We start from the raw sequence: 13,773 nt of genomic DNA, 5'->3' as shown, positions 1-13,773 counted from the left end.
CGGTTTAGATTTTTTCATACAAATGTTTTTTCCCGCTAACTCCCGTTCCCGTGGGAATTCCTAAGTATACTATAACCTGCCCAGGAGTATGAAGAATAATTGTACCAAGTTTCGTTAAAATCCGTCAAGTAGTTTTTGTTTCTATAAAGAACATACAGAATTACAGATAGATAGACAGACAGACAGGCAAAAGTTTTACTGATTGCATTTTTGGCATCAGTATCGTTCACTAATCACCCCCTGATAGTTATTTTGAAAATGTATTTCATGTACAGAATTGACCTCTCTATAGATTTATTATAAGTATAGATTTATTTATTTAAATTCTTATCTAAGATAGCACATTTATCAACCCGGACCATTCAAGAGGACAGACAGGACAGAGATCCATTAAATATAGACCCCTTTGAGATAACAATAATACAGTAGGATCTGCACACCTAGCTGATAGGCATTATCTCTAGGACTATTGATGCTAACCCTAGGTGTTAGGTCTGCTGCATTACGTGAATGGTATTGGTATTGTTATGTTGTGGATTACTAGTGGCAATAAGTAGAGTTCAAAATGATATTTAGGCGATTATCACACTGCACCGCGCTCCGCGTGGCGACATAATATAACGAATCCCGCGCGCAAACGCGTTTTCAGTGTGTTGTGCCGCGCGTGTTTTCTATACAAACTGAGGTATTTGCATATAATGATTAAATCTGTCGTCCCGCGTACCGCAGCGGAGCGCGGTGCAGTGTTATAATCGCCTTAACACTGCTTTGAGCATGAAATTGACTTAGTAAAAATACATCAGTAATTTTACACACAATACTTTAAATGGTGCAACCCTCGCATGGAAGGTTCTAAGTTTGATTCCCAGAACGATCACGGCACGAAAATATCAACAACAAAAAAAACACGTAAAATGTATATGCCGTCGGGTATATCAAAACTTAATTAATTAATAAGTAATATGGAAAATTATAATACTCTCATTAAAAATCAATAAAAAGATAAAGAACAAAAAATGCTAATTACAATCAATGCCATTGAATTAAGATTATTTGATGCACTTTGCAATAAAAAATATGCTCGAACTGTGGCTATAGAGAGTTCAATATCAACGTTAGATAGCTTTATTGATAGATTGCCCGGAGTCCTGCAAGCAGGACTTGAAGTACTTCCGGAAGGACGCAAAATTAAAAGATCACAGTTTCGTAAGTATACATTGTACAAAGTTCAAATTTACACGAAAAAATAGAGTGTTTCTCACTCTTTCACATAATAGTGCCCAAAATCGAAAAACGCGACGAACCGTTAGTCGGAGTCCGATGGCGCATGAGTATACACGGGGGCAGCGCGTTCGCGCTCGCGCGACACATTTTGACGCGTCGGCGGGCCTGGAGTCGGCAACATTTTGGCGATAATATTATAATGAATGTGAAGTATTCCAGCCTAATCAAACATTTATAATGTATTTCTTGTTTTTGTTTTTAATTTGTAGTGTATTTGTAAGTGATAGGTGTAATTTCTAAAACAAAGTAACGTACCAAAGTAATTAATTTAAAGTTCCTTATTATAGTTCCTATTAGTTAAGTTAAAAGAAGATAAACAAGTTTATAATCTATTGAGAAAAGTAAAAGACTAATTAAACGAAATGATTCTACGACATGACTTTTTATTTAATAAACACTAACCAAGTGTTTACTACTTCTGGTGAGGATGAGTTAAAATTTGAAGGTCACCGTACTGCTGGAAGGACCAGCAAGCAAACACCTACAAATTGCGTCCTGCGGGCAGGACTTGCGACGATCTTCTGGCAGGACGTTTAGAACAAAAAACCAGTCCTTCCAGAAGAGCTTCCAGCAGGACAAAGCACCGGGCAATCTATCATTATTGTTTGGCAATATTGCCAAAGTCTCTAGCGTAGACTATACCTACTGTTTGACTGTCTGAAATAATGAAGGAACTGAAATTCTCATGTCAAATAAATGATAATAAGTTGTAAAGAAAGCAGCTAGAAGTCGGTTAAAAATAGGATTAAAACAGATTGTACAAGAGAGTAAAATACATTATCCAAAGCAGGTCAACAGCTACAACTCGCGTAATAACTGAGAATTAATAGTCCTAACAATATATTAGGCGGATAGCACTCGTTTCATATCATAAATTACGACCTGTCAGCCAAATGAAGCGATTAGGCACCCGGGAATCCACGTTCCATAGTGCATAATGCATGCAACCAGTCTTGGTACTTGTAGCTTTAAGTTTCATTGGAGGCTTGGACACGAAGGCATAATAAAACTTCATAGTTTTAACAGATTTTAATAATGTTATTGTAAAATTACACATTTATTACAATGTCACAGTATTTAGCTTGATGAGCCGTCATCTGTAAAAAATCAACTACAAAAGACAGTCTTTGGTTGGTTTAAAAAATGGTCTATCTATTCAAAAAATCGCGAACGATTCTAGCTCCATCCTTAATAACTTCCCAAGTCTCATATCCAGCTTGTCTGATGAATGCCAATTCAACTAAATAACCAAGATTACCTGAACTTATGCCTCTGATTGCAGGAAGGTCGAATGTGTACGATAGAGGTATGCCTAAAGCTTGAGCGAAGTCACTAGCTACGCCTGATGCTGCGGTCGTAGCGTAGTAGATATTCCCAACAGAATAGTCAGGCTTCGTGTCCCATTTGACTCTATCAATGGCTTGAGCCATGTTAACACCGACAAGGTTAAGAGTCAAAGCATTCGGAGCTAGTTGACCGTTGCCAAATCCGAAGAGGACCATGCTGCCATGAGCATGAAGATCAATGAATAGCTCAATACGGTCGGAATAAGCCTCGAAGATTCCCCTGATATTTTGGGTCTCCGGTTCAGAGAAGGGTTCAGGTCCGTGGAAGACGTCACTACAGACGTTGTTGCTGGAAGCAGTTCCCCAGAAGATGTCAAAGTTTCTATTCAAGTCGACTCCTATGCAGGAGTTGTCAGGCGTCAAGCTGGTGCGACGGTTCTTACGCCAGAAACGGAACTGAAAGGGAAATACCCTTTTATGTAATTCACAACTGAAGCACAACTATTTGATATGGTAATAATAGTGACTGAGTTTCTAAGCACTGGCCCATTTATTGTCCTGAAGCAGTGGTAGGGTTAATACTGGGACGTGTACAAGTGCTTTTTTAAAGCCTATTTGCAGAAATAAATGAGTTTTTTTAATTTACGCGTAAGATCCTAGGTTAAAAAGTATCTAAGGTAAAAAGAAGCTATGAAATGAAGTAAGGGTATCTACCCTAAAAAAACATAACTTACGTCAGTATGAGTGAATTCAAATCCATCAGGGTTGGCGATAGGCAGGATGATCCAATCAATGTCATTGACGAGGTCACTCTCTGTGACGTTGAGGACTAGCTGGTCTATAGTGTACAGCGTTCCCGGCAGTCCGACCCAGTCTCGGGCGTGGAGCAGAGACATGACGAAGACCACGGGCTTTCTTCTGTCCTGATAATAAGACATGTTTTTTTCTTATTCAAAATTGAGTGGAAATTGTCGGAGAAGCCTAAGTTTTCCAAACCAGATCTGTTGCTTATACATACCTAATATTTTAATAATAATAAACAAAGAAGCATATAGCATTATTCACTATCTTGTCATTATTTCCGGAACAATGTTAATCTTAGATTACCTTGGTACAAATACTAGAATACCTGTCATGATATAATATTATCAATATAGATAATTCTGTCGGTGTGGTAATGAATACATAACTACTAACGCCCGTATTCACAAACGATGCTTGCTTAAGTGAAGCAGCAAATCGAACGCACAGCGTTGGCTAGAGCTCTGTGATTGGTTCGTGTGTCACCCTGTATGTCCACGCGCACTGTTAGACCTCATAGTAATGTTTGTGAATACGGGCGTAAGGCTGAAAAAATATTTCTGCCGACTATAAACCTCAAAATTGGTAGTGGAGATTTTTAAGTACTTGACATCACGACCTTCGAAGCTCTGCCCAGCAGATACAACGGTAACCAGCTCTGGGAAGGCATTTCCCAGACGGACGAGGTAGTCATCAACCTAGAAAAAATGAGTTCAATGAACAAGAGATCAACTCCAACAGAATTTTTTGAAATAATTACATTTATTAACTACCAAGACATGAAATATTTGAAATCTTAATAGCAATGTCACTGTTTGATATTCATCGGTTTGAAAATTCTTTCAGGGCATGGAATTTTTATTATTGAAAGGCATATTACATATTTCTTTAACATAATGTAAACAATCGAATTATAAAGATACTTCACTAGAAGAGTAAATAGATGATTGCTTAACATTTTACTGACCGCCTGTCTGTATCCATTAGAATTTAGATGACTTAATATTCAATACTTTGAGTGAGATGAGTCGCAAAGCAACTTACCACTTCGTATCTATGAATCTGATTGTACGATAAAGCTTCAACTCCAAGAGCAAATCTGTTGCTTTTATCATCTTTATGCTGGGCAAGGATCCTCTCTTCCATCTCTAATTGTCTGCAAGAAGTAACAAATATTTATTTAAATGTATCTATGAAGAAACCAATTCTTTCAAAGTAATGAGTCACAATATGACGTATGTTATTAAATAATAAAAATCTGCGTCTACTAATATAACTTTTGATAAATATCGGTTAGATAATTCTTCTTTAGATACAGATTGGTAAATGATTAGTTTTACTGCCTAATGCGGGTTGCAGACCAAGAGCTAAGCTAAGTTTAGCTTAGCTCGCATAGGTGACGCAGACTCCCATAGTGTTTGTATATTTTGCAAAACAGAGTCAGCTAAGCTAACTGACATAGCTTAGCTCTTGGTAGCTGCTACCCATACAATGCCTTCATAGTCTGTTCATGGTTTTGTATCTCATTAGCAACCTACTCTCTAATATTCTCCGCCAACACTCTATACTCCACGTCCCCAGACGCTAACAAATCTTCAAAACCCTTTTTCTGCTCTTTGGAAACCAGGACCTGTCCATTCCGACTGGTGTGAGCGTACACAAAGAAGTCAACAGGGATTTTGGTTTCGAGACCATTGACGAACTTTGCTTGATCTTCATTTTTCACAACAACCTCGTATAGTGCGTGGCTGGAAGTATTTTTAAAGAAAAATCGATCAGTTTCAAAGACACATACGGCTCTGTGCCAGATTTTCTATGAGGGAGACCTTTTTAAGTGGTGACTGAAGAAGCTGAAGATAATATACTTATCAAGAGATACTCACTTACAAAGAAAATTATTATTTTGGAAATGTCCGCGAAAATAAATGAACTGAAGAATAAAAACAAGCACTTTCCAAATGATATTACAAGGTCCCCATTAGAATGGTAACCATTATGCAATGTAACTAAATGAATATAGTATAAATAAATAAATTAAATAAACAATAATATATTAACCTTTAACATGCTTCTAGCTAGACGGAGACTAAAATGATGCCACAAATAAATTATCTTCAAAATTGATGGTTATCTAATGGTGCTTACCCATCATATACTTCATGTTTAGCACAAACCACCTAAAGGGCCACACAGAACACAAAAACGCTCTTGCAATGTCACCACGGCCAAATACAATGCCCTACACAATGTTCATTTAAGTATTAATCCATTTTAATACTGTAATAGCGATATCTTAATAAATCCGCTGAATTTATGACGATATGATTAAATGCCTGATAATTTTAAAATATTATGACAAATGATTTTTTTTTTTAATATAAAGTAGGTAACTTATAATAATGGATTAGCAACTTTTAGCTCCCCCAAGGTTTTCCACAATGAGCGGTCCTGCGCTACCCGCATCCAGGCTCTTCCTACGACCTTTATAACCAGATCGTCGGTCCACCTAGTAGGAGGCCTGCCCACGCTACGTCTTCCAGCCATCTTTCCTGCCCTTTTGTGGGAGGCCTTTGTCCAGCAGTGGACGTCATTTGGCTGAAACGAACGAACTTTTAGCTATGTCCGCGACTTCATACGTGTGTAAATAGTTTGAATAATATTTCCTGTTTTTGCAAAGTTTTTATTCCAGTCCAACACATTTTTTTTATCAATTCGAACCAGTACTTCTTGAGATTAGCGCATTTTACCAAACAAATAAACTGTGTGTAGATGTCATTGATTTCAATGATTTCTATTTTCAGTATTTGATGGTCGCGAGTCAGATTTAGTTAATTGAATTCCATAATAGACATAAAATTTCCATTCCAGTTATTCCACCATGTTATTTGGCTCCGATTTAATTATACCTAAAATATTCAAACCAAATTGGTAAAACCATTGCCTTTAAAACTTGAAGTTCGTGTATAATTAATAATAATAGTAGTATTGGACATTTTTTCCATACATTTTTACGAACGTATATTACCCAGAACCTTGGGACAGCAAGGTTCTGGGAAAACGCAGCGTGTGCCGTCCGTTGTCCACCCATAAGGTGGACCGACGACCTCATAAAGGTAGCAGAAAGGCGGCAGATGCAGGCCGCTACCAACCGGGCGATGTGGAAATCATTGGGGGAGACCTATGTTCCGCAGTGGAAGTCCTGCGGCTGAAATGATGATGATGATGATTTACCCATTGATAACATCTATTGAACCCGTGATATCTAAAGAAGCAACTATAATAGTCTAGAAACTACAACGCTAGATGGTAGTAATTCCAATAGACGTTTAGTGAATTACAAATAAAGATGGGCAGAAAGATAGTAATAAAGCGATAAAATACAAGTAGAAGTACCTACTCGTAGATAATAAAGAAGTAATGAACAATCCTATGAAGCCAAATAATTAATTGGTAAGAAACTCACTGACCCGAGCTAAGACAAAGAAAGGATGGCAAGCACCGGAGGGAAATGGGGTGAACCAGAAAAGTATACATACTTCTATTATAGCTCACGATAGTGCCATCTTTATTCTTGTAATTTTAATTCGGAATTACTCTGTCAGGAGGACTATTCCCAACTCTCGTTCCTACCACTGCAACTCCTGTGTAGCCAGGGTCTACAGCTTGAAATTTTAATTGAAGAACATAGGAGAAGTAGGAAATCAAGGTTCAAAGCGGATGACAGGTGACAAACAATCGCTCTAATTATAATGAATCACATTACTATAATTCCTTCCTTCGGTAATGACATTCTAAATCTCCTTAATCCTCCGTCATTCCTTCATTCCAAACACCATACGGTCAGTATCTGTCGACCAAATGGCCGCAGTGTCTTCTCAGCTATGATTTTTAAATCAGAACAGAATGACTGCTGCTCATTGCTGTTCTTTTGTAAGAACAAATACCTCTAGCACTAGACGTTTTGTCTTTAAACGTTTTGCTGTCAGGGTTGGTCCTAAGAGGTCTTGAGAGAACCAGCTCTTGAGAGTTAGTTCTTGAGACATTGATCTCTTAAGAACTTTTATTTCGCTAAAAATGGTAGTTAAGTGACCTCTTTCATCAGCTGCCCGTGGACCAGTAACAGAGTTAGCTCTTGGCACATCCGAAGTTCTACCTCGTTATTATAATGCTGAGAGCTGCTTCTATACTTTTTCGCTCAACACAAAATGAGTGCTTAAATGGCTTCTATTGAGCAAACAGAATATTTGTAAGTATTCCGAATGAGTTCGAAGATTGTGGGAATTAACATTATTACTTTACTTTGAATCGAATGAGTCGATTCCTTGTTGAAATTGAAATATCCTACAGACAAGATTTTATAATTTGTTCATTTGTTTTTTTTTTTCATTTTTAATGGATTGGATTATTCAAAGGCAATTTTTTTTTCTGTTACAATCATATCAGAAACGTAAATTTCAAAGTTCAATAATAATTACACTTAATCTGAATTTCTACACTAATAAATACCTTTATCTTTCATGATTAAAACTACATACCTACTTTAGGTATAAATATTAGTTAGTGTTCTTTTACACTGATATTTATATTTGCCCCCAGCGGAGTTCGAACTTGCTGCCGTATTGTTTTTATGCATAACAAGGCAGGTATTTAACCACAATCGCACCTGGTGTTAAGTGGGATGCAGTCTAGGATGGTACATATCTGCCCTGTAAGTGCCTATTCACTCTCACTTATTGAAATCTACCAAACCACAAACACCGTATCAGGTAGGAGGCCATAAAATTGTCGTAACAAAAAATATTTTTTCACCTCAAGTATCAAAATCATAGGTTGGCGTACACCACACAGCAAGCTTGCACTGGGACGCATTTGGCGTGACATGCACCAAACGTCCTTCAGGAATTAATTATAGCGACATAACTGTGTAATGTTATTGGACCCATGGATCAGTGGAAGTTTAACTATTACAATGAAGGCGGTTTGAATCAATTTGGGGACCAATACTTTAAATTACTGCCCATTAGTGCCCATAAGTTACTAACATAGGTAAACCTAAAGATAAAGACAAATAAGTAAACTTATGTAATTTACATTTTAATCTTGTACAGTTTGCGATCTCTACTGTACATTGCGTGCTAATTTTGCTCTAAAAATAAATAAATAATTGTGTACTTTGTACATAGACTTTATAAAATAAAACTAATAAATAATATTTAGTAAGTGGTAACCACTGGTTATGTAGGTATTTATATGTAGATACAAATAAAAACAAAAAGATATTCCCGTACCGGGAATCGAACCCGAGCCTCCTGGGTGAAAGCCAGGTATCCTAGCCACTAGACCATACGGGAGATGAGTGGCGCATCGAAATTTAATAACTTAAAACCAAAACCATTACAACCGTTCATGAAGATGAATGATGACTCTTTTTATGTTTTTTTGCACCATATTTTTTGTCAGAATCTGTTTTGGAACCATTTGTTAGATTTCTTTTTAAAGTTTTTTAGTAAAGTATCTTACTGTACCTAAGTTTTTGTAATAAAAAAAAACAACGAATTGTATTTAAATAGCAAAAAAGCATTTCTTTTTCTAATGCCTGAGACCATTCTAAATACCTACTAACAATAGGTATCGTAAAGACACAACAATAAATAAAAAAACACCTACTCACCCCTAAATCTCCTCTAAAAGGCATCGATCGAGCCGAATTTACCCCAAAAATGGGTTATAAATATAAATAATTCATAACTATAGTTTTTCATAACGAAGGCGGCCTATTCGACCCACCAGGGTCAGTTTACGAGGCTATAAAAATGCACTATACCTAAACAAACTCAGATAGTATGGTTTTATGAGGGTAGTTACTCCTGTCTATTGAGGAGGCGAAAAGGGATAAAGAAGGAATAATAAGTTTGATTGAGTTCATATTTTACAAATACCTAAGTTATTTCTTAACTCAATACAAAAAGTATGTACCTACTTACCTACTACTACTATTTTGATTAATCAAAGTCATCATCATCATCGCAGCCATAGGACGTCCACAGCTCAACACATAAGCCTCCCCCAATGTTGTGCCCAATGCTTTCCATGTAATTGCCCGGTTCGTAGCGGCCTGCGTCCAGCGCCTTCCCGCTACCTTTATGATGTCGTCAATCAAAGACATTTCTTTGTTTGTTTGTTTTTAAAGAATAAACAAAAAAATAAATAAAATATTAACAAAAAAAACTTAAAGTTTTGCTGTTATGGAGCAAAACTTTACATGTCTCATAATATTTTTGCCCTATCAGCTTACAAAAAAAATGTTTCATAATTTATTTATTTTTTTGTTTGTTGTCACTCAAGATTTTATCGCAAAAGCGATTATCTAAATTTTTGCGGATATTATTGTGTAAGTTGAGTTTCCTAAAAATGTAAACAAACTCTAATAAAAATTGATCTAAAAGGTTTCCCGTACCGGGAATCGAACCCGAGCCTCCTGGGTGAAAGCCAGGTATCCTAGCCACTAGACCATACGGGATTGTGAGACACAGTTGAACAAGACATGACTGCTGCAGCGAAGATTCTATTCAATACTTGTACAGTCTACTAATATTTTATTTTTTTAAATTGTCTACTATAACTGGATACGTTGAAATCAAATTAGTGACAAAGGTAGGATCTACCTATTCAAGTAAAGGGCATTTCATCATCATCATCATTTCAGCCATAGGACGTCCACTACTGAACATGGGCCTCCCCCAATGACTACTACAACGGCCGGTTGGTGGCGGCCTGTATCTAGCGCCTTCCCGCTACCTTTAAGGCGATTAGTGTCCTCAATCCGCGTGAAATGGTCATTTTGTAAAGCCTACTCCTCTTTTACTGCTGGACAGAAATAGTTGAAAAAAATATATGTTATACAACAGTTCAAGGACTACATTTGACACGTTTGAATTTTTCCTATGTCTCTTTGTTGTGTATTAAAAAAATAAATACGGGACATCGATTTTTTACTTCAATTCCCTACTCCTCCCAAACGGCTATGTTAATTTTAAAGATTTTTACACGAATAGATTAAGAATTCTTTAATCTTTAAATGACACGTTGCGTTTTTCAATCAAACATTACTTTCATTCATAAATTTTACTTTTGATAAATTCCGAACGTTTTGCTGTTGAGGGGGCCTTCGCGGGGTGCGGGCGGCAGTCGGCCGCTGGCCTTCAGACGGGGAGGTTGTGTCACTCGCTGCAAACTGACATTAGCGATCAAAATGAATTTTTTCTTTGGCTGAGTTGCACCACCTGACGTGACCTAACTTTGACCGTAGCGTAATTTTTGTTAAATATAAATACCTTACTATACGGTGCACTAGTTTAGAACATTTCGGGCGATCACTTGCGCCTGGTTTGAATGACATCGACATCAAGGTTCATCAATTCAAGTTTAAAATAATAGGCAGTAATGTATGAAGAAAGAGCTTCTATTCTGTACCTACCTATGCCCGTGTATTTTTGATCGGTGTCAAATCGGAGTTTTCGTGCGGGGTGCGCGGGTGTTGTGCGAAGCGTGAAGGTCAAACGCTCAAGGTCATTGAGGACTCTAATCGCCTTAAGAGCATATCACGGCATATCACGTGAAGTTAAAGTAAATAAAAAATATAAATGTGAAATTTTGTGAGGATGGATGTATACTTATTCACGTAAAACTACTAAAGAGATAATAAGTACTAGCTTTCTGCCCGCGGCTTCGCCCGCGTGGAATTTTGTCTGTCACAGAAAAACTTTATCGCGCGCGTCCCTGTTTCAAAAACCGGGATAAAAACTATCCTATGTCCATTCCCGGGACTCAAACTATGTCCCTGCCAAATTTCATCGAAATCGGTTGCGAGGTTTAAGCGGGAAAGCGTAACAGACAGACAGACAGACAGAGTTACTTTCGCATTTATAATATTAGTTGGGATTAGTTGGGATTACAGTTTTATTATTTCTACATCAAAATATCATATGGACTGGACATAACTGTTTATTTTAAAACGGACTGTATTAACAAATGACGAATACCTAGTTCGTGTAACAAAAGAAATTAATGAGTTGGTAGTTAGGTACTTAGCTTGACAATGCGCTCGTTAACTAGTAAATAATTTAACTACTATTATTATTGTAGGTACATATCAAGCTAAGCATTATGGTATGTTATGTAGTCGTAATAGGGTCCAATTTGCAAAAAAACTTTTGGCATTGTTGTTAATAAAGGTTTCACTATTGCTACAATGATAAATGCAGAAGCGTAGAAAATATAATATTTAAATTGATACAAAATTCTATAAAATATGTATTTTTTCAAACCATAACTAAAGGCAACACTAACATGCATTTCTTACGAAAATATCAAAAAATATTTCCCGTACCGGGAATCGAACCCGAGCCTCCTGGGTGAAAGCCAGGTATCCTAGCCACTAGACCATACGGGAGGTGACAAGAGAAACAAAAACGAAACGAGCTATCTTTTTAGTTTCTTTTTAATCATTTTTAGCACGAAAGTTACCCTGCCAAGTTAATCAAAAAAATTAAAACACAAATAAATCATTTTAAACGGGTGCATATTTAGGTACATAAAGTTTATTTTTAACTAGGAAAGCGAAACTAGTCGTAAAATAAGTAAATATACCTACACCAGATTTGATATTTTATGGTCACAAAAATTTTATAGTACATTTAGGGCTAATTTTTCAATCGAGATAACTTTCTGAAGAATAAGTTTGGCACATTGACAGTTTTAGTATGGGAAATATGTCAAAATGACACATTTATTCTTCAGATAAAAGTTATCCGACGATTGAAAAATCAGCCCTTAATCTAAACATTTAATCTTGTTTTTTATACTGATTTGTAGTTTTTGATTTAATCGAAAAAAAACCGTGATGATATTATTATGAGCCAGTGCACCCGCGTATTTGTATGCAACCAAACGCTCCATTAAATTTGTATTCTTTAGCGATGCAAAATAAAAAAACAGTTTCTAAACAGCCCTGTATAAAGTCAACAACCCCGTCTGGTGGGCTTCCACTGCTAAGAGGATAACCACCCAAAACTTCACTTTGCTATGAATAATAATTAATAACTCCAGTGTTTATTGTGGGCTGATAAATATACAATATTGCTAGAATAACAGAACCAGTCACTCAGAAAATTAAATAATGTAAAGAAAGAAAGGGAAAATGGTGGTGAAAGATTTTTAAATTGTTGTTTTTGTCGATAAACAAATAAAGAAACTTTACCCATTGATAGTAATATTAGTGTAGATAGGTATTAATTAATGCTTGCACATCCCTAACATTTAATTTTGTCTATTATAGGTCTTTATATTGTTTGTAAGATCGTTGTACTCTACCTATTAACAGAGCTATGTATACTGTTTTAAAAACGTATAGGATAAAAGGAAATCATATCAGTGTACGCTCAAAAAAAATCCCTTTAGAAAGAAAGAAGATTATTATTGCTAAAACTAAACAACAAATTGTAGATTTTTTTTTCTCTGTACATTATTATGTGTAATATAAAATGTAAATACATATAATAATTTTTCCTCACTTTCAAATGTCAAGAAGCAAAAAAAAGTTCGGAATTTTTAATTTCGGCTTATCTGTCATCTCCCGTATGGTCTAGTGGCTAGGATACCTGGCTTTCACCCAGGAGGCTCGGGTTCGATTCCCGGTACGGGAAATTTTTTTCTTTCCTTTTTTAAAAATCAATATCAGTCTAATCAGCACTGTCATTAATTTATTGTAAGTACATAAATACCATATTATTATAACATAATTATTTTTTTTGTTGATCAAGCAAAGCATGCGGACGACAGCTTAACCAAGTAAACACTTTCCACTTTATCATCACAGTAGTAATACGTGCTAGTTTGCAACAAAATGTAGTATTATAGGCGGAGTTGTTTGTACCAACTTACTTTAAGAGCGTTGTCACATTTTTCATGCAGAAATCGAGAATTTGGCAGATTTCGAAATGATTTTAGTCATATAATTTATTGTTATAGCTTCTTTTGACTTATATCATCGTAATTATCATACATTTTTACGGAATGTCTATTGACAAAATCTCGATCAAATTGGATTTTTGCCTACGAAAAAAGCGAATTTCGAAAGCCCGATTTCCAGGTAACTCGCGAAGGCACAACTTTGAACTAATATTACAACAAATTTATTTCTAAGTAAGAAGATAGAATGTATTCATTAGAATAAGCATACCCTGAAGAAGAAAGTGTATTGAGAAAATTTTGATGTTTAATTCATTAAAATGCATTTTTATCATGTCTAAGATAGTCAAAATTCGAGAAAATTACTGAAATTCTTTCAAACCCATCAACTTATTACTTTACTCAATTTAAAGATTAAAAACTTGTCGCGGGA

General features: G+C 36.0%; 4 non-coding genes across 4 annotated transcripts; 1 reads left to right on the top strand and 3 right to left on the bottom strand.

Annotated features, from left to right (window-relative positions):
* Positions 1-8,650: 8,650 nt before the first annotated feature.
* Positions 8,651-8,722, bottom strand: TRNAE-UUC (transfer RNA glutamic acid (anticodon UUC)). Its single transcript has one exon. It is a non-coding gene; the product is annotated as a tRNA-Glu (tRNA).
* A 1,097-nt stretch (positions 8,723-9,819) lies between these two features.
* TRNAE-UUC (transfer RNA glutamic acid (anticodon UUC)) lies at positions 9,820-9,891 on the bottom strand. Its single transcript has one exon. It is a non-coding gene; the product is annotated as a tRNA-Glu (tRNA).
* A 1,860-nt stretch (positions 9,892-11,751) lies between these two features.
* Positions 11,752-11,823, bottom strand: TRNAE-UUC (transfer RNA glutamic acid (anticodon UUC)). The gene has a single exon. It is a non-coding gene; the product is annotated as a tRNA-Glu (tRNA).
* Positions 11,824-13,003: 1,180 nt separating this feature from the next.
* Positions 13,004-13,075, top strand: TRNAE-UUC (transfer RNA glutamic acid (anticodon UUC)). Its single transcript has one exon. It is a non-coding gene; the product is annotated as a tRNA-Glu (tRNA).
* The last annotated feature ends 698 nt before the right edge of the window (positions 13,076-13,773 follow it).

The sequence above is a fragment of the Ostrinia furnacalis genome, unplaced genomic scaffold (assembly GCF_004193835.3).
Source record: "Ostrinia furnacalis isolate ACB-3 unplaced genomic scaffold, ASM419383v2 OfSCF4231, whole genome shotgun sequence".
NCBI lineage: Eukaryota > Metazoa > Arthropoda > Insecta > Lepidoptera > Crambidae > Ostrinia > Ostrinia furnacalis.
Note: the sequence above shows the minus strand (reverse complement) of the source record. Positions and strands in the feature narration are given on the sequence as shown.